The following is a 27,551-nucleotide window of genomic DNA, read 5'->3' as shown; positions in this document are numbered from 1 at the left end:
TTCTGAAATGTTTTTGTTTTGTTTTTTAAAAGGAAATGTATGTGTGTTTGTGCATGTTTGGTATGGATACTAACTTTTAGCTCTGTTAATTCTTTTAATGATGAAATATTCACTGTGAATTTGGAGTGGAGTCGACTTATAAAAGTGAATAAACTCAAACTTAAGTAACTCACTAGCTAATAATTTGGACTATGGAGTTTGGGCAATTTCAATCTCAAACTTGGTATATACGTTGGGGATTCATAAGATTTCTATGCCTAATATATATATGCGTGGATGTGTGTATATATCTATGAGTGTGCTTTAATTTTTCGAGTTTCAAATTAATATTGTTTTGTTACTATGTATTAAAAAAGTTGAGCAGTGATTATTAACGTTTATTATTCTCTCTTTAGAGACAAATCTTTAGCTTGTTAGAGGACATTGATTGTTGAGTTTGAATAGTAATATACATATGCATAAAGTTTTGACTGAACACTTTATATTGGCAGCTTTATTGTGTCATTTTCGAATAATTTCTTTTTGCTTTATGTTGGAGAATCAAACATTTTGATGTGATGCAATTTTTAGGCTAATTAAAGGAGAGAGAACTTGTTTCTAGCACATTTCCTAATTCGACTTAAACATTAATTTGATGGGTTGTAAAGAAGTTTTTAGATGAATAAATATATAAGAACTCCTTTTTTTTTTTTTTTTTTATGATAGTGTGACAAAATATAGTAGAGCTCCTAAAAAGCAATTGTTTTACATATATGAGAAGTTGCATTTTAATGGTGTATCTAATAGGCCTATAAATTTTTCTACTATATACTTTTAATGGTATTTTTTGTGTGTTTTTTAGGTATTTGGAAGCGGTGGGGAGGAGATGGATTTCTTGCAACAACAAGAGATTCATGTAAAAATTATTCTGGGTAAGTGCATTTTTGAATGCTTGTAGTCTTAAGCACAGTTTCCAAGTATTTTCAAGTTACTCTAATGATATGGAAATTCCTGTTTGAGAAGTTATATTGTGCTTATTTCTCTTTGGACCATATTGGATTAGAATGTAGCACCTATTTATGACTTATGGGTACTATTTATTTGTAGTTTAGATTTGATTCAAGGTGCTTGAGTTTGTGGGTTGCACTATGATAGTTTGTGGGTTATTCATGCACTATGGTAGTTTTTGTGACAACTTTTAACATTTGAAGTACATTGTGAGCTAAATGTTCTTATTGATATATGTATTTTTAAATATTCATTTTTTGGGAATTCTGATAGTTCTCTTGAGAACACGTGGTTGTGAAATATTTTTGGGAGTGTGTTTCTTTGAGCAGGTTGAAGATAAATTTTTGGTTTGTTTTGGTAGCATCGTTATGCTGCCAAAAATTTTTCATCGTCTTCATATCTCATATATAGGTAACTAAGCTTCTCTTCTTCAAGATCTTGAAAAAGAAGATTCTCTCATCTATTGATATCAACTCTTGAGATATATCCGTTTTTCTTAGAAGAATATGTTTAAATTGGCTATTTCCTATTTTTTTTCTTCTTGTGTATGAACTGAGAAAGAAAGATTACTAAAATAATGCCATCTTTTGTTGTTTCTTCTTCAATATTTAAGACACCTTTGGAAGAGACATAGAAGGCATTGTCGTTGTTCGTGTGTCTCCACCGCACATGCCGCCAGGTTCGTTCTACCCTATACTTTTACTGATGTTGTTTGCGTGTTTTTTAGGTGTTTAGAAGGGGTGGGGAGGAGATAGATTTCTTGCAACAACAAGGGATTCACGTAAAAATTGTTCCTGGTAAGTGCATTTTTGAATGCTTGCAGTTTGAAGTACAATTTCAAGTGTTTTCAAATGACTCGAATGATATGAAATTTTCTGTTTGAGAAGTTATAGTGTGCTTATTTCTCTTTGGCCCATATTGGATTAGAATGTAACATCCGTTTATGACTCATGGGTACTATTTATTTGTTGTTTAGATTTGATTCAATGTGCTTGAGTTTGTGGGTTGCACTATGGTAATTTGTAGGTTATTCATGTACTATGGTAGTTTTTGTGACAACTTTTGAGATTTGAAGTACATTCTGAGCTAAATTTGCTTATTTATGTATGTGTTCGTGAATATTTATTTTTTGAGAATTCTGATAGTTCTGTTGAGAACACGTGGTTGTGAAATATTTTTGGGAGTGTGTTTCTTTGAACAGGTTCATGGTAAATTTTTTGTTTTGTTGTGGTAGCATTGTTATGCTGTCGAAAATTTTTCATCGTCTTTGTATCTCATATCTAGGTAACCAAGCTTCTCTTCTTTAAGATCTTGGAAAAGAAGATTTTCTCATTTATTCAACATTGAATTTTCTTGTTTTGCAGGTGCAACAAAGGAGTAAATATTTGGTATCGCAACTTCTTTATGCTTTTTCTTAGGGAACTCTAGATCCAACACATTCACTACAAGAATTTTGCCTTGAATGTACTATTTATGCACATTCCCAATAAACACGGTTAGTTGAATATGAATTCTGATCACATTTTCATTTTCAATCCTTTGTCTTAAATCTTTATTGTTTGTGATCCCAAGAAGAATTATGAAGGCCTGAATTATTTGTATTTTTTGTATTACTTGTAAAATCATAATGTTTGTATTACTTGTAATTCATGTTTTCAAGGCCTAAATTATTGTACGGCTTTTTAAATTATAATTCTATAGTAGAATTTGCAGATTAAATGTAATAGATTTATAATCCATACATGAATAATGTCATAGCCACAACGTTCAATGATGATGCGTCATGTTATATTTTTCTATCAAAAAAATGGATTTGGAAACGGAATTTAAAAAAAGGGACAATAATTGATAAAACGGATAGATTTTGGGCTTCAATGTCGGTTTAAAGGACTTCATTTGATTCTTGGGCTTCAGTTGAAACCGACATTAAAGGGCTTTAATGTCGGTTGCAAATTTCATTAAAGGGCTTTAATGTTAGTTGCAACCGACATTAAAGACAGTGTTATTAAAGCCCTTTAATGTCGGTTTAAAACCGACATTAAATACAACCGAGGCTTTAATAACACTATCGTTAATGTCGGTTGTCAACCGACATTGAAGCCCTTTAATGTCGGTTTAAAACCGACATTAAATCTCGAAATTCTTCTAGTGTCAGTGTCAAGTGTATTATCTTTCTTGACATGAAAATTATATGAAGAAATATTTGCCTTAACGTTTTTTTCAGAATCAACTTATCACATTATATATGACAGTCGAATACTCAATGCTTTTATAAGCGTAAAGTATACCCTTTACTTGACATTGGAAAAACATTAAGTAATCTAATTTTTGTAGTAGCGGATCAGATAGAGGTGGTAAATGTGAATCATCATCACTTTATGTATTATGTGATGTTAATAGTATAGTCCATCAAACTACAACATCTTATACACCACAACAAATTGGTGTAGTTAAAAGAAAGAACCAAACTTTAAAGGACATGGTTAATTGCATGTTAAATAGTTCAGGCTTACCTCACAATTTGTGGAGGGAAGTTTTGCTAACAGCAAAATTTATACTAAATAGAATTCCACATAAGAAGACTAATAAGTCGCCTTAGGAAGTGTGAAATGGAAAGTTACCCTCATATAAAATGCTAAAAGTGTGGGGGTGTTTGGCAAAGGTACAAGTTCCTTTACCAAAAAAGATCAAACTTGGGTTTAAGGCAAATGATTGTGTCTTTATAGGCTATGCAATGCATAGTGTTGCTTATAGATTTCTGGTGAATAAATCAGAAATATCTGATATCATTAATAATACCATAATGGAATCTATGAAAGCTAAATTCTTTGAGGATATTTTTCTTTAGGGAAGGACATAAAATTATTCGTACCAAAAGAATTAATGAGGCTAGCACTTTGAAGGTCAAGATTATTATAATACTGAGTCTGAACCTAGAAGAGGTAAAAGAGCTAAGAAAGCTACTTCTTTTGGACCCGACTTCATAATTTATATGATAGAAAGTGAGCCTCAGACTTTTCAAGAAGTTGAATCATCTCGTGATGCACCTTATTGGAAGGAAACTATCAATAGTGAGCTAGAATCCATTTTACAGAACAATACATTGATATTCGTTGATTTACCTCTTGGAAGTAAACTAATTGGGGGTAGATAGATTTTTAAGAGAAAGCTAAAGGCTGACGACACTATTGATAAGTACAAAGCCCGATTGGTAGCTAAAGGCGAAAAAGAAAGGCTATATTTCTTCGATACCCATTTTCTAGTGACGAGGATGACATCTATAAGGATGTCCTCAAGGATGTTAATTACAATAGTAGCTTGACAAAATTTGGAAATACACCAAATGGATGCAAAAACTGCATTTTTAAATGGAGATTTAGACGAAGAAATTTATATGGAACAACTTGAAGGATTTTTGTTAAAGGACTTGAAGACAAAGTTTGTAAACTTGTTAAGTCTCTTTATGGATTGAAATAAATACCTAAATAATGGCATGAAAAGTTTGATCACACTATATTTTCAAATGGATTTAAGATAAATGAGTGTGATAAATGTGTCTATATTAAAATCATAGATCAAGAGTATGTCATCATTTGCTTGTATGTGGATGATATGTTAATAATGGGCATAAAAATAGGAACGTTATTGATTCCACTAAAAGAATATTGAAAATAACTTTGATATGAAAGACCTTGGTCTTGCTAATGTTATCCTTGGAATTCAAATAACAAGAAATCCAAGTTGATACATACTTTCTCAATCTCATTATATAGAAAAGATGAGAAAATTTGATCATTTTGAGAGTACGCCGACTATTACTCTATTTGATCCAAATTGTAATTTGAAGAAAAATAATGATGAAGGTGAGTCTTCTCTATAATATTCTAGAGTTATTGGTAGCTTAATGCACATAATGAATTGCACAAGACCTGATATTGCCTATTCAGTAAGAAGGTTAACAAGATACTCCAACAACCCTAGGCATGATCATTGGAATGCGTTAGTCAGAGTTTTAAAGTACTTGAAGTATACTCTAGACTATGGATTGCATTATCTAGTATCCATATGTACTGAAAGGATTTAGTGATGTTAATTGTATTTCTAATAGCATGCCGATTAAATCAACTAATGAGTATATTTTTACCTTATGTGAAGCAGCTGTATCATGGAAATCTTCAACACAGACATGTATAAAACGTTATACTATGAAATCAAAGTTCATAGATCTTGATAAAACAGGAGAAGAAGTTGAATGACTCCGAAACTTTCTTGAAGATATTCCATTGTGACCAAAACTTGTAATTGCAATATGTATTTATTGTGACAATTTAGCGGCTTCTATGAGAGCCAAGAATTAATGTCTATAATGGCAAGTCACGTCATATTAGATGCAGATATAATTCGAGAAAACAATTGCTCTCTAATGGAATAATTTCTATTGATTATGTGAAGTCGAAAGAGAACATTACAGATCATTTGACGAAAGGATTGTCATGAAGGCAAGTCGTATATGCATTGAGGAAAATGAGGCTAAAGCCTATGAAATGAGTAATCTGGTGGTAACCTAACCTAGTTAACTAGAGATCCCAAGTTCTAGATGTTGGGAATGTCCTAGAACTCGCAGTTCGTATTAAGTATTATATTTATCAATAATAATGACTTGTTGATTTTGCATCTTATTATGAAAATTCAATAAACACATCCTTGGCTATAGTCTGAATGCTGTAACTTCATGTAGTGACATAAACATGATCAAATATGACAGTATATAGCCTAAATGGTCTAATAAGTATATGGATGAAATTGGGTATCTCATCCTGGTAACATTATTGGATGCAACCCACTCTGTAAAGTGCTACAAACGATGTGATTCACAAATCGTTCATATTGAGACATGTGAGTGAAGGCATCCTATGCAATGAGTTTGCATATAGACTGGACTACGAAAGTAGTCACTTTTCTTTATAACGACTGTTTACTGTTAAAACTAACTATTTCATTTATTATATAACCTAGGTGAACTCGATCTTAATCTTAAGCTAGCTATGAACTCCTGTTTTTTCAGGATTATCCTTTGATCTGCAAACGGTGAGAGTAATCCAACAGCAATCCTCAATAAACTTACCATTTTGGGGATAAGATCGGATGAATAGTTGAGGACATAGCCTTGCAAGATGGAATTCACCTTAACCTATTAGGGTTAGCAGATAGGTTGTTCTCTTAAGTACTGATTCCAGGTCTTGGACAATCGGGGCCCCGCCTTCTCATGATTGAGAAATGATTTGGTTCATAGAGATTATGAATCAAAATTGTTCATTAGAAGATCAATAGGAACTTAAGAACAAGATGTATTCACAGGGGTAAAACGGTATTTTTGACCTAGCTGTGATTACAAACAATCTGTGAAGGATCGACTTACTTCTTTTGGTTATTAAGTGGACATAATATATCTATAGTGAGGGGAGTTTAACTATGGGCTATATTGAAGTGTCCTATTAGTTAATGACTGGGGGTCAGATTGGATTAATTAGTTTAGTCGATTAATCTCGAATCGTTGGAGCCAATGATCTGTAGGTCCGCGAGGCCCCCCTACTAGCTTGTAAATGGATAAGCTTTAGAGTAGCTTGAGAAATTAATTTTAAACGGAATAGGAGAATATATATTTAAATATGATTTAAATATATGAAGATGATTATTGTGCAAAAATTAATTTAATATTTGATATTAAATTAATATTTTAAATTAATTTATGAAATTAATTTAAGAAAATCATTTTTCTGTTTTAGTAATCAAAATGGTTTTGGAATCAAAATTTTATTTTAAAAGGAAATTGAAAATTGGTTTTGCATGGTACAAAATGGAAAATATTGTTTTTCCATTATCATCTTCATCATACTCACACAAAGCCCATCTCCTTCTCTTCATTAATACTCCAAGCATGAGCTACAAGCCATACAATTCACTTCTTTGCATGTTCATCTACAATAAATAAAGAAGTTGGAGTGATCCGGGGAGAGCTAATACAGAAATTTTGAGAGAAAACCTCTGTGAGAAGAAAGAGTTCTTCCAATTGGGCTACTGTGAGTTCTTCACTGTTCTTCATCGATTCAAGTTGTTCTTAAGTCCCACAACTCTGTCTAAAGCTCCAAGAGGATAGTGGGGAAGACCTTGAGGTGGTTCACAGTGATGCTGTACAATCAAGTTCTTGGAGAGTTCTTCAAAGGTATGATCTTAAAACCCTATTTTTAGAAAAGCATGCTTTAGTTTCTGCCAAATTAGTGAATTTGAATACTTATGGATCCTTGATACTTCCGCTGCATGTTATTTAACTCTTTCACTAGGTTCAATAGGCAAACTAGTTGGATAATTCATAGTTGACATGCATACTAAGAAACTTATAGTTTCTTCTTGTTTCTATGATGTTCTAGAATGCGTGATTTGTTGATGTTAAGATTATATTGTTCTCTTATTTTATAAGAGGAGTAGTGATAGGATGCTCTTAATCAATATTACCTATATGAGAGTAGAAGTAGTGTTGCTTCTATGAGAACTTTTTAAATGGCTTATGTTCTCTAAAGCTCTCATAAATTCAAGATTTTTTTCCAGGACCAAAGTGGACACAAACGTATAGAACTCAAAAATACAAGATGAGTTGTGTATGATATCTATTGTCTCAATTCACCAATGAGAAGGATAGTTCCAGAGTTTAATCTCATCATTTCTTCAGTAAATTCGATGAATATTCATTAAAGAAGGTTCAAGTTCAAAAGACACCTCTCCTGATGTATAACTTATCAGTTTGCTCTCAATCGGTTTGTTTGATTTTTCTTACTTTCTTTCATGTGGGGGATTGTTGGATATATATAGTGAAAGAAAGTGAAAGTTTGGTGAATATTTGAAACCTAAAATGAATTTAATTGTGTAGACTAAATTCATTGTTTAGAAACTTCAAATTGAATTGAAACTTCAAATTAAAATGATGTTTCATGTATAAATTTAATATGTATGCACTGAAATTTGTAGTTTTTTCAATTTGAATGAGCTACGTTTGATTTTTGTCATGTAACAACTCAATTGAGTTAAATTTGACAAATGTTCAATTTTTGTATTTATTTGATTTTATTTTGTAATTTGGAGAGTTACAAAGTTGTTAGCCTATAAGAAACTTGATTATTCATTGGTAGCATCCCATTCTAAATTAAAGAGTTCTCCCATTTCTTTCTTTCTTTCTTTTGTTCTTGAGTTGGGTTGAGAGCAAGTATCCAAGAGTTCTACTAAATTCGAGTAGTTCGAGGTGGTAATTCTACTGGAGTTTATCGTTGTATCCTGCTGAGACGATCGCTGTAGTTTGCTTGCTTCCCGTGTAAAGCGAATAATTGTCTTCAAGACAGCAATTACCAAAAGCATGCCTCGACTACGTTTTGAATCTTCAAAGTTTGTTAGTATATTCAGTTTTATATGTACCATTTCCTCCAACAAATAGTTCCTTTATTTTTCTATTTTTGAAATTCTTCCTAGTCTAAAACTCATTGGAATTTCTATTTTTATTGGTTGAAAAAAATGATTTTGACATTAATTATAGGAAAGAAAAAAGAAATAACTAAAGTAGAGGAAATCAATTAGCCTCGTTCGATAACTATTTGTTCTTTTTAGTTTTTAGTTTTTGAAAATTAGGCATGTCTAATAGTGATTCTAGAATGGTTAAAATAACCTTTACCATTGTTAAAATTATTTTGAAATATATTTTTATGATTCAAAACCAATTTTGATTAATTGAAAATTGCACTCAGAAGTAAAAACTAAACATTAAATAGATTTTGTATGACTATAAGTGAGTTTCAAAACAATTTAGAACATCGTAAAAATGATTTTAACCATTTCAAGATCACTCCCAAACATACATTTAAGTTTTCTTCTCCATTTCTTACAATGGTTTGATCTTTCTTATGTAAAAATTGTTGAATTCTTAGACAAATTTCGAAAAACAAAAATAAGTTTTTAAGAATTACTTTGTTTAGTTTTCAATTTTTGGGTTAATTTTTAAAACATTGGTAGAAAGATAACAGCGCAAGATTTTAGAAGTGGAAGAGGTGTTTATATGCTTATTTTTAAAAAACTAAAAACAAAAAACCAAATTGTTATCAAATGGAAACTTAGGCCTCATTTTGTAATCATTTTGTTTTTAGTTTTAGTTTTTGAAAATTAAGTCTATGGACACTACTTCCACCTCCAAATTTCTTCCTTTGTTATCTACTTATCACCAATGATTTAAAAATTAAGCCAGCCAAATTTTGAGAACTAAAAAACTAGCTTTCAAAAAACTGTTTTTGTTTTTAGAATTGGGCTAAAAATTCAATCATTATACTTAAGAAATATGTAAATTATCGTAAGAAATGTGGATGAAATAAACTTAACTTTCGAAAACAAAAACTAAAAATAAAATGATAACCAAACGAGACCTTGGTTGTTCATTAATTTTTCATTTATTCAACGATTAGAAAATTACACGATTAATTATATTAACTAGAGAAAAAATGTTTTTCAAAACAATTATTTTTATTTAGTTAAAAATTATATAAACTAAATTTCGAAAATATATCAAAAATTATTTTGAATTCTTATCAAACATTTCAATTTATTTCAAAATGACTTATTTTCAAAATTAAACTAAATACACTCTAAATAAATTTTGCTGTTACAAATATGACAGTTTGCTGTTTACGTATGTTAAATTATTGCTAATGGGATGTGGAGGCTAAAGTATTGTTGTCTCGAAGCCAATGTCATGTGGGGTTTGACACGTTTAGACATTAGAGTCGTGTACGTTACTTATTTGGTTTTGGGAAAATTATTTTGAGATTTCCTTGATTACATCCATGGTCTTAATTTGTCTTTTTGTTTTTGTTTTGTTTTTTGTTTTTTTTTTTTTTGGAAAATAAACCCAATTCATCTGTTATTTGTGTTCATACACAGCTATAAAGAGAACTGTCATATGTGATCTAATAAAGAAGAAGAAAAGGAAGAGAAAAAAATACAAAAAATTTACATGAGAAACCTCTAAATAAATTAGGTTTACAGGTAAAGATGAAAACCTTCACTATATAAAATAGAAGTTACAAACTTGCTTTCTTATAGAAAAATAGTAAGTCTCTTTAATAAAAAGAAGCTCTCTATTTTTTCCTCACATTTTGCTCATATGTTGAAGATTTTTGGATGGTTTGACAACCACGGATCTTCATCTATTTATAGCTCCAAAAAAAACTAATCATCAAACAGGCTCTAAATTCACCTTGATCATTGGGAAGATTTAAGAATCACAAATTGGCTTTGGACAATGTGGAAGATCTAATGACGATAAATTGATTTTGGACAAAGTGTAAGAACCAATGATCCAAAATTGTTTTTCAAGAAACTTCTTGAATAATAAGAAATCCTCTTAAAGAATCTTGAAGATTATTTAACACATATTGGATTTTATTGAACTTTAGTTCGTGGATTGAACTTAATTAAGTTTATGTTGATTTCTATATATTTGGTACGATCTCTAATACTAGATGTTTGGATTTTCTTTATTAGAAGTGGACTTCACTAAAATATAGCACGTATGTGTTCTTAAAGTTGAAATTGTAGAAAATATATATTTTTTAAAAAATCTTTAAAAGACTATGGTTATCAATTTATGTTACCCGCTAAATGAATGAAAGCTAGTTCATATATTTTATAGAGCCCTCGTGGATAGTGGCCTTAGACTTAGTTGACTTTAGGTCTCATTTATTGAATTGAGTTTTATTGATCTTGGTCGAAACCCCTTTGAGCTTAGGCTTCAAGTCAATTTGTCACTATATGAGTTCTTTTGACTTATTTAAATTAGGGCTAGAATATACCATATGACCCAATTTGGCAAAATCCAATTAACATGACCACATTGAAGATGTTAAAGTAGAAGACAATATTAACTATTCTAGAAGGTTCTTGAAGTATCTACCATATGACATAAATATGTAAATTAGATTTCTCTAGAATTACATTGAAGTATGTAAATAAATATCTCAAAGAAAAGTATAAATATCCTAGGCTTTCTTTAGGTTAAAGAATTTTAGAGAATTCTTCTAGATAAGAATAAACCAAGAAATATCTAGATATTTAGAATCAAAAAATAATCTAGAGAGATCCTTTTATTTGACCTCCAAGGATCTCATGTCTATAAATAATAGTTGTGCTCTCATTTGTAAAGCAAGTAAGCAAAAGGGGAAGAAAGAAAAGCAAGAGAGTTAGAGAGAATCCTATATTGAAAAGTGAGTAAGTGTGTCTTGAGAGAGTGAAAAAGTATTCTCTCAAAAGTGTCCAACCTTGTACATTCATAATAAAGGTTTCTTTCTTCCAAGATTGTATCTCTTCTTTTTGTACCAATTTCTTCAACAAATGGTATTAGAGCCAAGCTAGCATAGCCTGCTGTGGTGGAGCTTTTGAAGATCGAGTACAGTCTGGGATTGTGAAGCTTATTGTCTGGGACACAACTACTCGTGGAGCGCATTCATCACTATAAGATGATGGGAGACCTTCAAGTTGTTGGAGGAATCAAGAAGCTCAACACTCAAAACTACAAAACATGATCCACATGCATGAAGTCGTATCTCCAAGGCCAAGACTTATAGGATGTTGTGGGAGACACTGAAGTCAGTTCATTTGAGAATGTTACTGCTTTGAAGAAATGGAATATCAAGGTAGGTAACGCCATGTTTGCAATTAAAACTATATTTGATGAAGAAATGTTAGGACACATCAATACAATGGAGACACCAAAGGTAGCATGAGACGTTTGCCTCAATTTTCTCAAAGAAAAATGATGCGAGATTGCAACTTCTAGAGAACGAGCTCTTGTCAGGTTCTCAAAGGGAGATGACTATCAAACAATACTCCACCAAGATAAAAATTCTATGTCGTAAAATATCTGAATTATATCCACTATTTCAAAATCAAGGATGAGAAGAATTATTATTATGGACTTAAACCTGAATATAGAAGCTTTATTGTTGCTATTCAAGGTTGGTGTAGTCCAACATTCTCTAGTGGACCTAGAAAATATGCTTGCTAGTCAAGAATCATTCGCTAAGAAAATATTGAAGGTCACGATAAAGAGCAACAACAAAAAAGCGCTCTTTGGTGGCCAAAGAAAAAGGTCAATTAAAATATCAAAAGAAAGTAAGATCAAAAGAAGATGAAGAAACTGCAAAACACTGTCAAGTAGGGGGAGCTAGTAATACTAATTAAAATAATGAGCATAAACAAAAGGGTGAATGTTATAACTGTGGAAAGATAGGCCACTATGACAAAGATTGTCGTCGAAAGAAAAAGGCAACAGAAAACAATACAGTCACTTCCCACGCTGAGAGCATTAGTGAAGAAGAATAGGATGCAGAGGTATGCTTTGAAACAATAGATCCCAACCACCAGTCCACATCCAATGTGGTGGAGAAGCAATTGTTGGCTCTCAACGTAGAAGAGGTAAATTATGAAAATGTTTGGATTGTCAATCCAAGTTGCTTTAACCACACGACAGGAGATAAGAGGAAGCTACAAAACACATATGAGTACAAAGGAAGCTGAGTTATTGTAACTGCAAACAACTCAAAGTTTCCAACAACCCATGTTGGCAAAACTCTGATAATACCTTGTTCTAATTCCATTCAAGTGGACTTAGAGAACGTGTTTTATGTGCCTGAAATGAAGAAGAATTTGGTGTCAGTATCTCAATTGACATCAGTAGGCAACTTTGTCATATTTGGGCCTGATAATGTTAAGGTGTACCATAATCTCAAAGTCAATGATACGCCATTGATGGAAGGATGAAGAATGGACTCAGTCTACATCATGTCAACAGAGATCACCTACGTGAATAAAACACGAAAGAATGAAACAACAGATTTTTGGCATGCAAGACTTGGTCATATTAGCAACAGCAAATTGAAGGCAATGATAAACAAGTCTATGCTTAAGAGGCTTCCTCGACTTGATATAAAAAAGAGACATGGTTTGAGTTGGTTGTCAATCAACTGCCATTCAAGAAGTCCAAATTCAGAGTAAAGCAACCATTGGAGTTGATGCAGCCAGACGTATTTGGTCCTGTCAAGCAATCTTTAATCAGTGATATGTGCTACATAGTGACTTTTTTTTATGACTTCTCCAGGTATGTTTGGGTTTTCTTTATGAAGGATAAGTTTGAAACAATTATAAAGTTTAAAGAATTCAAAGAACAAGTTGAAGGTGAATTAGGAAAGAGAATTCAATGCCCACAAACAGATAATGATGGAGAATATACATCTAATAAATTCTCTCAATTCTTGCAAAAGTATAAGATACATCATCAGTTGACGTGTCCAAACACTTCAAAACAAAATATAGTGGTAGAAAAAAAAATAGACATCTTGTAGAAGTCTTTTGCAGCATGTTACATGCAAATAATAGGCCAGAAAGTTTTTGGGCTGAATGCATGAGAACAGCAGCCCATGAGGTTAACAGACTTCCCCAACAAAGGCTTGGGTTCAAGTTACCTTATGAAAGGTTGTTGAATATCAAGCCAACAGTTGGTCACTTTCGAGTCTTTAGTTGTGTGTGTTATGTGTTTGTACCAAATCATTTGAGAAAGAAGTTTTATAAGAAAGCATAAGAAGCATTTTTGTTGGATATGACAACAAAAAAAAAATGGTGGAGATGCGTTGATCCTAGCAGTGGATGATGCTATACATCAAGGAATGTGATATTTAGTGAAGCATCATCATGGTGGGAGCTCGAATAAGAAAAGACACCTAAAGATGAGAAATATTTCAAAGAAAAATCAATAGAAGAGATAAGTGAAGTGCAATAGGCTCCAATAAGAGGAGAAGAAGAAAATGACGAAGACGAAGAAGAGCAATTAAGGACACAAAATTCTTGGCAAAATAGTGTATATAATCAAGAGCCACAATTACCTAGATCAACAAGACTAAAAAAATCGAATTCTAAGTACGTGAATGCGGTGTTAGCAATATTTCAGGAACCAATAACATATGAAGATGCGTCACAGAATATCCAATGGAGAAAGGCCATAGAAGAAGAAGTGGACACATTTAGCAGACATCAACATTGGGACATAGTGTCAGAAGGCTAAGAGCATCTAAGCATGCAAAATTCCAACAATAATTCGAGATGTTGGAAAGAGCTAGAATGGTTAGCGTTGAAGGGAGTGTTGAAGTAGAAGATAGCACTACTATTCTAGAAGATTCTTGAAGTATCTACCATATGACATAAATATGGAAATTAGATTTCTCTAGAATTATGTAGAAGTATGTAAATAAATATCTCAAAGAAAAGTCTACAAATATACTAGGCTTTCTTTAGGTTAAAGAATTATGGAGCTCCTCTAGATAAGAATAAATAAAAAAAAATCTAGATATTTAGAATCCAAGAATAATCTAGAGAGATCATTTTTCTTGGGCTCCAAGGATCTCTGCCTATAAGAGTGAAAAGTGAGTAAGTGTGTCTTGAGAGAGTGAAAAAGTATTCTCTCAAAAGTGTCTACGTTCATAATAAAAGTTTCTTTCTTCCAAGGTTGTCTCTCTTCGAAAAATTGTCCGAAATAATATTCTTGAGTTTTCACCTTATAAAACTAGCTCTCTTTTTGAAAACTCGTTCAAATAACTTTTCTTGATCCTTAGATCGACCACCGAAATTTAGTTTAAAAAATTAGTTTTTTCTAACCTATCGATTGTTTTGGCCCTTTTAGGCCTTTCTTGGTACATCTCAGATTACATCGAGATTCTAGTAATTTTTCCAAAATATGATTGATCTTCCTAAATCTTATACCAAATCTTATATAATTTCAATTTTTCTCCAAATTCGATTATATTTACCAAATATTATATCAAAATCTTACGTAATTTTTAAATATATAGCCAAATTTCTAATTTCCATATCAATTTACCAGTTATCCAAATGAATTTTTTTAGATGGGTCTATTTTGATTTTTAAATTTTTGGAAAAAATAAATTTTCAAAAAAAGGTAAAATATGGAAAATATATAAAATATCGATATGAATCTCAAAAAAATTAACACCGAGATTTTATATATTTTCCATATCTTACCTTTTTTTCCACAAAATGTAATTTATCCCAAAATTTAAAAATCAAAATGCAATCATAAAATCTAATGGGTAAATTCATTTGAAAATTTAGAAATTCATATAATCATGTAAACAGAAATTGACCTAAAATTACATAAGAATTGAATATAATATTCGGTAAAGATAACCGAATTTGAAAAATTTGAGAATATATAAGATTTGGTATAGGATTTGGATAGATTATCTAATATTTGGAAAAATTACCAAAACACCAAATATTCGAGATGTAGATAAGTTAGAAAAAGTAAATTTTTATAACTGAATCTGGTGGTCAATCTCGTTCGAGATCCCTGAGAAAAATTAATTTACCGACTTTTCAAGAAATGTGCTAGTTTTGAAAGATGAAAAGTTGAGGGTACTATTTTTGACAAAAGACACGTGATATTCCTCTCCCTTCCTTTTGTGCCAACTTCTTCGGCAAAAGACACGTAATATTATTTGAGATTGACCATATTTTCAACTTTAATTTTAATTTCAGATATTTATAATTACGTCATAAATTTTAAAAACAACTTGATATTAGCCAGAAGTTTATGGATGTCAAGCATTTGGATGAAAGGTTATCCAATTTCATGGCAGTTGAGGAAAATTGCTTGAGGATGAAAACAAGAAAAAAGTAGAGCAAATATTTTATATTATCCTTTTTAAAAGGAAAATCATGAATGAAATTCTTGTTTACTTTTGTAATATAGATTTGTGTATATTTCATTTTCCTGCTTTTTTTCCCCTTAGAATAAAGTTATTTACATATGAATACAAATTAATTTCGCGGAAAATTTCCATTAAAGATGTACATGAATTAGATTGAGGATATTTTTTTGGATCAACCTGAAAATTCAGGTTGATTGGGATGATAATCCAAAGAATCCTAATAAAGTTTTCAATCCAACCAAACCCAATAATTCGGGATTGAGTTGTCGGGTTATAACTTTTTTTTAATTAAAAATATGTAAATTTATATACAACGCAAGACGAATAATTAAAATCTTATAAAATTCAAATGTTAAATACCAAGTATCTATAATATTTATTACAAACTCTAAACAAAGATAAATAACATAACAATTTTAAAAAACTATATTTAAAATTCACAAATTAATCAATACAAAGTAATCAAACTTTAAACAAAGAAATATATATATATTTACATATATTTCATTAACATACATAAAATTTGGGTTGGGTTGGGTCAACCCAAATTTTTTTAACCAATCTACCACCCAACCCATCAACAATAGAAAAAATTTAACCCAATCTAACCCAAGAACAAAACTACCTCAATCCAATTTTTACATTTTGGGTTGGATAGTTCAAGTTATTCGGATTATTTGAATACTCTAACTCCCATCTGTATGATGTTTAGAATTTTATCTTGATGTATATGGTTGACAAAAGCAAACAAAAGAAAAGGAATACATATATAAGGTGTAAGACATGTATAAGTTAGATTTCATACAGGTAGAAAGAAAAGTCCTGGAATAAATTGGAGTTTATGGCCAAAAAGTGATTATATTTACATTTTTTTAACGAAAAAAAAATCATATTTAAATACTAGTTTTAGTTGGTGAACTTTGCATAAGGCTATTTCATCAATATTTGACATCAATTTTATATGAATGCATGTGATAGATGTTAGTAGAAGTCAAATAATAATATTGTTTGGTTTAAAAAAATGTTACGTAAAAAATCTTGAAAAGTACATTTAATTTGATTCGTTTATTAGTTTTGCAATTGAGATTCAAATACATATTTATTTAACGACCACTATGCCTAAAAAAACACTCATCATATGTTCTTAAATATTCAATTCTACATATAATGTGTCATTGTCTTTGTTGGATCAACCTTTTTTTGGTTTGAATGTCTGTTTTGTCTTTATCGTTTCTGATACAAAATTAGATTAATATCAAATTTTATCTCAAAACTAATAAACAACTAGAGAAATAACTCATGTGTTTTATGAAGATTGTAATATCTCTCCATCTTTTCGATTATCAACAAAAATATATTATTAGGAAAGAAGTGGAGATTCAATTTATCCTTTTTTCTAGAAAAATGGTGAGAGGGTAGGGGCATAGATGCCAAACAAACCTGACCCCTATCTAATGGAAGATGATTGAATAAAATCTGGAAAGAAAAAGACCCCAAAAAATGGGTGTGTAAAATGCAAGTCGGCTAATTTTGAATTTGTGTGTAGTAGAGGAGCCAGAAATCTTATATAGAGGTACTATATGAAGAAAGAAAGAAATCTATAAATGAATGTAAAAAAGAAATTACAATTACCCTCTACGAGTTATCAGATTTTGAAATCAATCAATGATAACTTCAGTATCTAACTTATCAAATAAATCATTTTCAATATAAGCTATAAGACAATCATTCATCTATCAATCTCCCAATCGCTTCGCAATCGAGTCTTTACAATATGCATAGCAGAAAATGTTCTCTCTACAATAGATGTTGTAACGACTTGACTCCCTAGGACTTATACTAGACCTTTACCATAGACATGCATGCATACAATTCAAATTAAAATCTTTTTATGACTTAGTAAAATCAGATAAATAGCATAAAATAATTAACTTTAAATCTAAATAACGGAAATTCATTTACCAGGGTACACGTAAAACCATAAAAGAAAACTAGAAAGATATTTTAAAAGGTCTAAAAGCACAAATACCAGAGTGGAAACATATGATTGGTTCCAGTGGCTCGATCACGAATTCCACTTGTCATTCGTTGGCATATTCTTGCCCTTACCTGAAAAATAAACATGAGAAAGAATGAATATAAAATACTCCGTAAGTAACCTCACTATTGGAGTCAGGCTAAGCATCTATGTTCTCTAGATACCACCCTCTAATGGGACATAAAGGAACTCTAAATACAGAGGACCTTTGAGCAAAAGCAGATCGTCCAAACTCCATTGTTAAAGAACTCATACATTTACAGTCAAACAGAACAGATTATGCGCATAACTTAAATTACAACATGCTTCTTGAAATAAAAACAAAAGATCAAGAAACTATACCTTTGAAGAACCTTTCTTCAAGTATATCTTTCGATTAAACACGAACGCAACGAGCAGTAACTCGATCCTCGAACAAATCTGGACACTACCATTAGATTACCTTGGTATTCTCGATGTGAGAATTTAGAAGTGGTGGACTTTGGCTTATTTTAGTTTGAGAAAAGATTTAGAGTGGATAAGGAGACGATCGAGTAAACGATAACACGATAGTGTAGAAGATGAAGGTCTATCGCATAGACTAATACTCAATCATGTAGATAAGAAAGCTATCGTATAGTCTTTCGATGTTATCGTGTAGTAGCTCGATTACTAATAATATGAGACGTGTGAGATTTTGAAATCAAATTTCATTTTATCCAAAAATTACCATAAAATCGTGCAACTGCCCATTAAGGGTGGATATTGTGAAAAAGATTTTTAATTATCAAATAATTAATAAATATAAATAAATATGATAACTCACTTATCATATTATATCTATATAATCTACAGTTTTAATATTGCATCATATACAATATATAAACTATAGTTCTTTTTCTTTATTTCATGGAATTTAATATAAATCATATTTATATTAAATTTAATGACTATGAATCTAATTTATAGAAATTATATATGAATCATATTCAAATAATAGTTCCTCTAAACATAACAATGTTGTATCAAATACATTATATCACTTATTCATATATAATTGAATTAATTTAATTATATCATATATAATCAAATTCCCTCTAACTAATTTGAAAATTTCAAATTAACCCAAAAACTAATTCTCAACTTGAATCCATTGAGTTACCAATGAGATCTTATGAACCTGTAGCTTGAAGCTCCAACGGTACGTGAATAACTAACTAAACTCTTTAATCACATTATCCACCATCCGTTAACTGTCGAGCACTCTATTAAAGACTGACAGCTGCACTCTTCACACTACAGATATATTTATGTATCCATTAGATATAACCAATCAACAGTACGATGACCCTTCACAAATCGCTCGTAAGTACAACTGGGCCAATTTACCTTTTCCCCCTGTAGTTACATCTAACTTCTCAAGTACCACTGATCCCTCTAATGAACAATAGATCATAGTCCCACTATGACCAAACCCCTCTCGGACCAAGAGAGGGTGTGGCAGGACCAAGAGAGGGTGTGACACCATATTGTTCAAGACTCGGAGTCAGCCCTTAAGGGAGCAATTTATCTACTTACCCCTGCTTTGGGGAAGGAGTGAATTCCATCTTGTGTAGCTGAGTTCCCAGTTCCCCAATCAAACAAATCCCCAAAATGGTAGGCTTGTTGAGTCGACGATCTGGCCACTCTCACCCATTCAAATTAAAGGACCGCCCTCATAGACAAGAGTTCACAACTTACTCAGGATTCAGGTCATGTTACCTATTGTTATCCTAGTGAAATGAAAGTCTCAATTATGAACGGTATTATATAACGAGACAAAACATTTCATGGACTGGTATTATACAAACTCCTTTGTATAGAATATCCCCGCTCACATGTCTAATACATGAATGACCAGGATCAAATCATTTGAAGCACTTTACAACATTTGTAACACCTACAAAGCGGGTCATACTCGTAGTATCACTAGGATAAGGTATCCAGCCTTATCCATATACTACAGACCATTTAGGTTATCACTTAAAATTGTTGAGATTGGTGTCCTAAATCTCCTGGTAGTCTCGTAGTTTGTAAACATTCTTTAAACATATTGTTATTAATAAAATAAGTGTTATTTTATAAGCATTTACTTAATTCAATGAACTAAGATCCGTGGTTATTTTATGTAACTTAAGCATGTATGTGGAGACCTTATCCTTGTGACACTATAGATACGACCTGCTTTGTAGATGTTACAAGTATTGTAAAGTGCTATAAATAGTATGATCTTGATCATTCATGTGGAGACATGCGAGCGGAGTATCCTATACAAAGAGTTTGTATAAGATCGAACCACGAAATGATTAGTCTCTTTAAATAGATTAAAGTGAATAAAATATCATCATATATTATAAATCATAAAATGTTTGTTCATACAAGTGTTTACAAACTACAGGACCCTACGAGATTTAGGGCATTAACCCCAATAGGATGTTCATAACCTCTACTTTCCATGGGATGACCATCTAGTGGATAGTTGAACCCACCCTTTCGTAAGTGAGATGTACTCACAAACCTCTAGTAAATCCCGAAGAAAACACAAATCCCTGGTGACGTCTCGAAGGAGATCACCATCTCTGGTGAATCCCGAAGGAAACACAAGCCTCCGGTAAATCCCGAAGGAGATCACCACCTCTAGTGAATCCCGAAGGAAACACAAACCTATAGTGAAATCCTTATGGAAATCACCACCTTTAGTGGGTATCTAATTACGGTAGAGTAACTATATGTTAAAGTGTAATAACATGCAGCGAAAGTAACAAGGGTCCATAAGCATTCGAATTCACTAATTTTGGCAGAAGCTAAAGCATGCTCACCTAAATAAGAGGGTTTTAGATCATATCTTTGTAGAACTCTTCAAGATCTCGATCAAACAGTAGCAATCTTCTTCAGAGATCACCGTGAACCACCTCAAGATCTTCCCCACTATCCCCTTAGAGCTTTAGACCGAGTTGTGGGACTCAAGAACAACTTGAAGCAACATAAAATAGAAGGAGAAGCTCATAGCACTCAGCTTCGAAAAACTCTTCTTCAGCCGAAATTTTCTCGCAAAATTTCTATAGAATGCAATTCCTCAAAAACACTTCATTCTTCTTTAATTATTGCATATGAACATGCAAAAGAAGAAATATGCATGGCTTGTAGCTCATGCTTGAAGTTAATGAAGAAGAGAAAGTGATTTTTGTGTGAGCATGATGAAGAAGATTATAATGGAAAACCATGAAAAACCATTTTGTGCATGTTTTTCAATTATCCAATTTTATCTTAAAACCAACATTTTGATTTTAAAACTGAAAAATTTGATTTTTTTAAATTAATTTCATAAATTAATTTAAAAAATATTAATTAATTTAATATCAAATATTAAATTAATTTTGCACAAAACCATCTTCATATATTTAAATCATATTTAAATGTATATATTCTCCTATTCTGTTTAATTTTAATTTGAACGTTTCAAATTAATTTTTCAAGCTACTCTAAAACTTAACCATTTTTCAAATTAATTATTCTTTGGATTAATTTGAAGTGCTCTTTGGAGTTAATCAAAGCTAAAATTACTTTGGGCAAGACCATGGTTCCAATACCTTTAAACTTAAAGTTGGTTTCCAAAGGAGGGTTAAAAATCACCTCCCTGTGGAAGCAGTCTATACTGGCATTATTAGCAGCTAGTCAATCCATGCCCAATATCACATCAAAATCACGCATGTTTAGAACTATTAAGGTCACATCTAAAGTGTGATTTGCTATTTCAATCTGACATGCCTTTATCTTTTCATTAACTAACATGATTTCACCTTATGGATTAGAAACTTATAGAATATACTGTAAGGTATCTAATTCTAACATGGCATGGGTTACAAATGTTGATGATATGAATGAGTGAGATGAACTAAAGTCAAACAAAGTCAATGTATAGCATCCTAAGATTGGGAGTGTATCTGTCAAAACAATGTTAGACTTCTCGGCCTTCTACCGAGTGGTGGAATATACTCTACCCTGCTACTGCTGACAGCTCAAACCACCTTGATTCGAGCTCGTAGGTTGGCCCCTATTATTAGATGCATTCCTCTAGAGGCACTTTTCCGACATGTGCCCTCTCTGGCCACACCAAAAACAAATTCCAGTACCAGCTAGACAACGTCCCCAATGACGTCTACCACAAGTTGAACAAACTATCTTATCCTCTTTAATAGCTACAGATGGGGACCTCTACTTCCCCCATTGCCATGGAGCTCTGTTTTTGTTCTGGTTCTTTTGTGGAGGCTTTGGAGGCCTCTAACCTGCCTTCCTCTTCTGACCTGAAGAGGATCCTACTCCTTGTGATCTCATGTTTCCCTTCTTAGAGTGGAATCTATTATGGCTGCTATACGTAACGCTGTTGCACAACTGGTGGGCTCATGATACCTACTGTAACGACCCGACTCCCTAGGACTTATACTAGGTCGTTTCCAAAAATATGCATGCATATAATTCAAATTGATATCTTTTCATGACTTAGTAAAATCAAATAAATAACATAAATTATTAACTTTATAAAATCTAAATAAAGGAAAATCATTTACTAAAGTACCCCTAAAATCATCAAACAAAACTAGAAAATTCTTTAAAAAAGTCTAAAAGCACAAATACCAAAACTCTGAGTTCAAACATCAAGACTAGAAATTTTAAAACATAAAATCCTAAAGAAAAACATAAGCAGAAGCATACGACTGTTCCTAGTGGCTCGATTATGGATTCCCCTTGTCATCTGCTGACGTGTTCTTACCCTTATCTAGAAAATAAATATGAGAAAGAATGAGTATAAAATACTCAATAAGTAACTCATTTTTGAGGTCAAGCTAAGCATTTATATCCTCTAAATGCCACTCTCTAGTGGGACGTTCATAACTTCTACTTTCGATGGGATGGCCATCTAGTGGATATTTGAATCCGCCCTACTATAAGTGAGATGTATCCACAAACCTCTGATGAATCCCGAAGAAAACACAAATCTCTGGTGAATCCCGAAGGATACACAAATCTCTGGTAAAATCTTGAAAGAAACACAGATCTCTAGTGGATCCCGAAGTAAACACAAACCTCTAGTGAAATCCAGAAAGAGATCACCACCTTTGGTGGTGTTCTAATTATGGGTAGGGTAACTATCACTATCATAAACCTAACATACATCATTAAACATAGTCCCACAAACGTGCAAAGTCATAATATCATGCTCAATGTTCGTCCAGCAAATCATATAAACTGTAATGACCTGACCCCTTAGGACTTAAGTTAGGTTGTTACTAAATACATGCATGCATGGAACTCAAAACGACACTCGTTCATGGCGAAATAAATTTTAATTAAATAAGGTAAGTTCGAAAGACTTTCATTAAATTCAAACACTAAAACAATAGTAAAGTACCCATAAATCATAAAGGTCAATAAATAAGTCTGAAAAACAATTCTTAAAAGTAAGTTTTAAACACCAAAACTAAAAGTTAAAGAGAAACATAAAAAGAACTTCAAATCTCATGATGCGAAAGCGTAAAAACTAGTCTCAGTGGCTCGATCATGAATTCCGCTTGTCCATCGCTGGTACATCTCTACCCTTACTTGAAACAACAACAAGAGAAAGAAAGAGTATAAAATACTCAGTAAGTAACCTCACTACTGGGGTCAGGCTGGACATCTATGTCCTCTAGATACCCACCTCTGGTACATATACACATGAAGCAAGGAGACTGAGTCCTATCCTACTGTAGTTAAGTATGCCCACTACCTCTGGTGAATCCCGAAAGAGACACAAACTGGTGAATCCCGAAGGAAACACAAAGTCTAATGACTATCTAACTAATCAGTAAGAACATTTGCACAGTCTCAACATCATAATCATCACTACGAATCTAGGACATACATATTATCCTCAATATCATGGCTCTACCACATACACATATACCTCAACATCATGGTTCTACCACATACATGTATACCTCAACATCATAATTCTACAACATACATGTATACCTCAACATCATAGTTCTACAACATACATGTATATTTCAACATCATCAGATTAAATACAACCATATGGAAGCATGTACCATCTCATACTAGCATTCAAGTGTCTATGTGCATAATTAAATAATTCAGATCTCGTACCAGAACATACTTTGATCATATCACACTATCAATCTATTATGCTAACATTCTGCCATAACATACGTTTATCATGCTAGCATACATCTAATGTCTGGCCTGTGGGCAGTTCTATTATTAAGATTCCTTACCTTAATTGAAAATCCACAATCAGATAACCAAACGAATACAACCATTGAAGTAACGGTCTACGGCGGCGGACCGGCGGCGTGAGGGTCTGTAAGGCTAGACGGATGAGTGGCGCGCGAGTCAAGGGATGAGTGGTGCGAACTGAAGAGCGGCGGCTCCTCTGGTTCGAGCTCGAAGAGGGCGGCGGCAACACTCAGACGGCTAGACAGAGGAGGGTATGTGGGAGCGTTACACGGCGAGGTCTGTGGTGGCAAGCGACGATTGAGGCTGGACAACGAGTAGCGAACGAGGCTGGGTGACTCACAACGGCATGACTGAAGCTTGGGCAGTGAAGGAGGCAGCGGCGGAAGGTTTTCAACGAGGGTGGAGGGGATGTCACGCTTTCCACGAAAGGGGAAGGGTTTTCTTTTGTTTAATAATAATAATAATAATAATAATAATAATAATAACTAAAAAAGAAAATAAGTATAATTATATTTAATCTCTTTCCTTATTTCATTTTATACTATTAAATTCCTTTCCGTTTAAAAAAAAATTAATTTCTGCCATTAATTTTCAAATTGAATTTTAAATTAAATAATTTCACGTCAACAATTAAATTCTCGCACTTATGCTTGAAGCCCAAAATTCAAAAAATGCCCTCCAACTAATAACAATTACTGAAATTCCAAATAATAAAGTTACTGAAATTACATTATTATAAAAAAAATGTGCGGGGTGTTACATAAATAAAATAACTTAATTCATGCCTTCACTCAAAACATGCTTCAAAATACAATTAAGATCAACTCATTTATCCTCATGCATCTCGATGCAAACAGTCTTAAAATCTTCATAATCATTCTTAAATTCATCGGCTGACACTAAGGTGGTTCAGCAATAATTTCCAGCTACAACCACCCATGCAAATAGCCCACACTTGTACTTTATCATTCTTCACTATTTTGACATTATACGAACCAGTCATAAATTTTTGATAACTTCCTTTAGCACCTCCTTACTACTAATTCTCATTCTTACTTGGAAAAAAACATCTTTCAAATCAGTTTCCGACCTAAATATAGGATAGCTATGCACTTTCCCATCATTCTTAGATAAATATAGAGATTTCAAATTAGAAGAAAACATAATGAATCTATATCTAGATTGTTTAAATCAGATGGAAAATTCAAATTCATATCAATATTTGAGTTATTTGACTAGTTTGATACTAGATCATCTTCATGCAAGTCACCAGAGTTTTCATAAGACATGTGAGGGGACGGATGGGGAGACCAATCTAACTGCTTGACTTCCTTATTTAGATTATGTTGAATATAGATATGAAAAGCCTTATTTCTAAGACTTTGGTTTACCATATTTAAAATATCATTATCATTGCATAGCAAACATAAACCGCAAGATAATTCAAAACCAGGTTTAAGATATCAGTAGTTGTGGACATTAAGTACACTTGCTTCTATCATAAAATTATTTAGCTCAATGATTGACAACATATCTTTATCAGACATATGTTGAACTAACTATCAATTTACATATTTGCAAGAACACATTATCATATTCAAGGCAATAAACGTGTAACGTCCATCACAAAATTTTAAATTTCTATATATATCCAACTGAACATTTAAAAACACATTGTTGTCTTTTTAGCCCTTAATTTCAAATTAATTAATTTTTATAACAACCCTTTTTACTAAAAAATTTATTATTTTGAATAGTGCATTGCGTAGAGCTCGAAACAACGATTTTAATGCCTCTTGAATCACCCAAATAAGAGTTCGGAGAAAAAGAGGCGTAACAGAAAAATACCCAAGATGGTGATGTGGCGAATTAATCATCAAATTGGACCAATTAGAGAGTGTCATTTGTAACTATAAGGGTAAATGATACATGGGACTTAAAATTTCGAGCTAAAATTATCTCAACTTTTCAAATTTTACAAGCCTCAAAATTAGTAAAAAAGGCCACGATTTTTACTCTCTCTACAAGATTCCAATTTTCTTCTTTTCAACTTATTCTTGAGAGAAATTTTTATTCTATTGTGAGGATTAAAGTGTGTGAGCTCAAACATGTATACCTACTCTTTTTAGAGAGTTTTATTGGATGATTTAAATCTTAGAAAAAATATTGTAATGGTTGGATCCTAACCCGTGGAAGGTATCTGGTTTGCTCTTGAACCTGTAAAAGGAGCAAGGTCACAATTCAACTTTCATCCGTGAAAAGAGTCAAAGAAGATTTTTTTAATCAAATTCTCAAGAGGCACTTAGGAAAGTAGATGTAGGTTGCATTTGACCTGTTGGATTTTATGTCCTAAAACTCTTACTTTGTAACGTTGTTTACTATTTAAGACTGACTATTTTACAACGATGACCTAGATAACTTAACCTTAATCCTGGCTAACTATGAACTCCTGTTTATTCAGGATTATTCTTAGATTTGCATAAGTGGGGGTTGGCTCAATAGTGCCAGCTCAATAAGCTTCCCATTCCAGGGTAAGATCGAGTAGATAGTTGGGGACCTAGGGTGCAAGATGGAATTCACTCCTACCTTTTTTTAGAGATATTAGAGAGGTTGTTCTCTTAATGCTGATTGCGGGTCTTGAACAAGGGGCCCTATCTCTCATTGGCCCAAGAGAGACTCGATTTGATGATCAGATCACAAACCAATTGTTCATTAGATGATTAGTGGGACTTAAGGAACAAGAGGCAATCTCGGGGCTAAAACAACCTTTTGATCCAACTATTATTACGAACAACCTGTGAAGGGTTAACTTACTAATCATGGTTATATCGAGTGGACACAATATATCTACAGTGAGAGGAGTGCAACTATTGGACTTTAGTGGAGTGACCCAGTAGTTAACGAATGAGGGTTAATTCGATATAAAGAGTTTAGCCAATTAATCTCAAATTGTTGAGACCCATGATATGTATGTCCATTAGGTCCTCTACTAGCTCACAAACTTATAAGCCTTATAATAGCGTGATAAGTTGATTTGAAACGTTCAAATTTGAATTAAGGAAATTAGTAATTATATGTACGTCTAATTTTGGAATTTAACAGAATTGGAGAATCGATTAATAGTTAAATATGATTTAAATATTAATTTTATGAATAGGGATTCTTGGTTGTGAAATTGGTGATTAATTAATTTAATATTTGATATTAAATTAATTAGAATTAATTAAATTATTTAATTAATTATTAATTATTAATTTTAATAGAAAAATTAATTTTGAATTAATTTTTGTTAAATTAATAAAATTTTCATTTTTAAATTAAAAAAACTAAAAATAATATTTTATTTTGAAAATGGATTCAAAATTAATAGAAAAATGAAAAATTGGAAAATGGAAAAACCCACCAAAAGTGGGATTTTTCCACTTTCTAGCCAAACACTTTATTCACTTCTCACTACCAAA

The 27,551-nt window shown here is 32.1% G+C and overlaps 1 long non-coding RNA gene across 1 annotated transcript; it reads right to left on the bottom strand.

Annotated features, from left to right (window-relative positions):
* Window positions 1–12,234: 12,234 nt before the first annotated feature.
* LOC120082175 (uncharacterized) lies at window positions 12,235–24,546 on the bottom strand. Its single transcript, XR_016530456.1, has 6 exons — window positions 24,129–24,546; window positions 18,178–18,255; window positions 17,827–17,906; window positions 12,796–13,110; window positions 12,659–12,706; window positions 12,235–12,561 (listed from the first exon to the last, which is right to left on the bottom strand). It is a non-coding gene; the product is annotated as an uncharacterized LOC120082175 (long non-coding RNA).
* Window positions 24,547–27,551: the final 3,005 nt, after the last annotated feature.

This window comes from Benincasa hispida, chromosome 7 (assembly GCF_027475165.1).
Source record: "Benincasa hispida cultivar pf3 chromosome 7, pf3_genome.v1.1, whole genome shotgun sequence".
Lineage (NCBI taxonomy): Eukaryota > Viridiplantae > Streptophyta > Magnoliopsida > Cucurbitales > Cucurbitaceae > Benincasa > Benincasa hispida.
The sequence above is the reverse complement of the archived record's forward strand: the minus strand, read 5'-3'. Positions and strand labels throughout refer to the sequence as shown.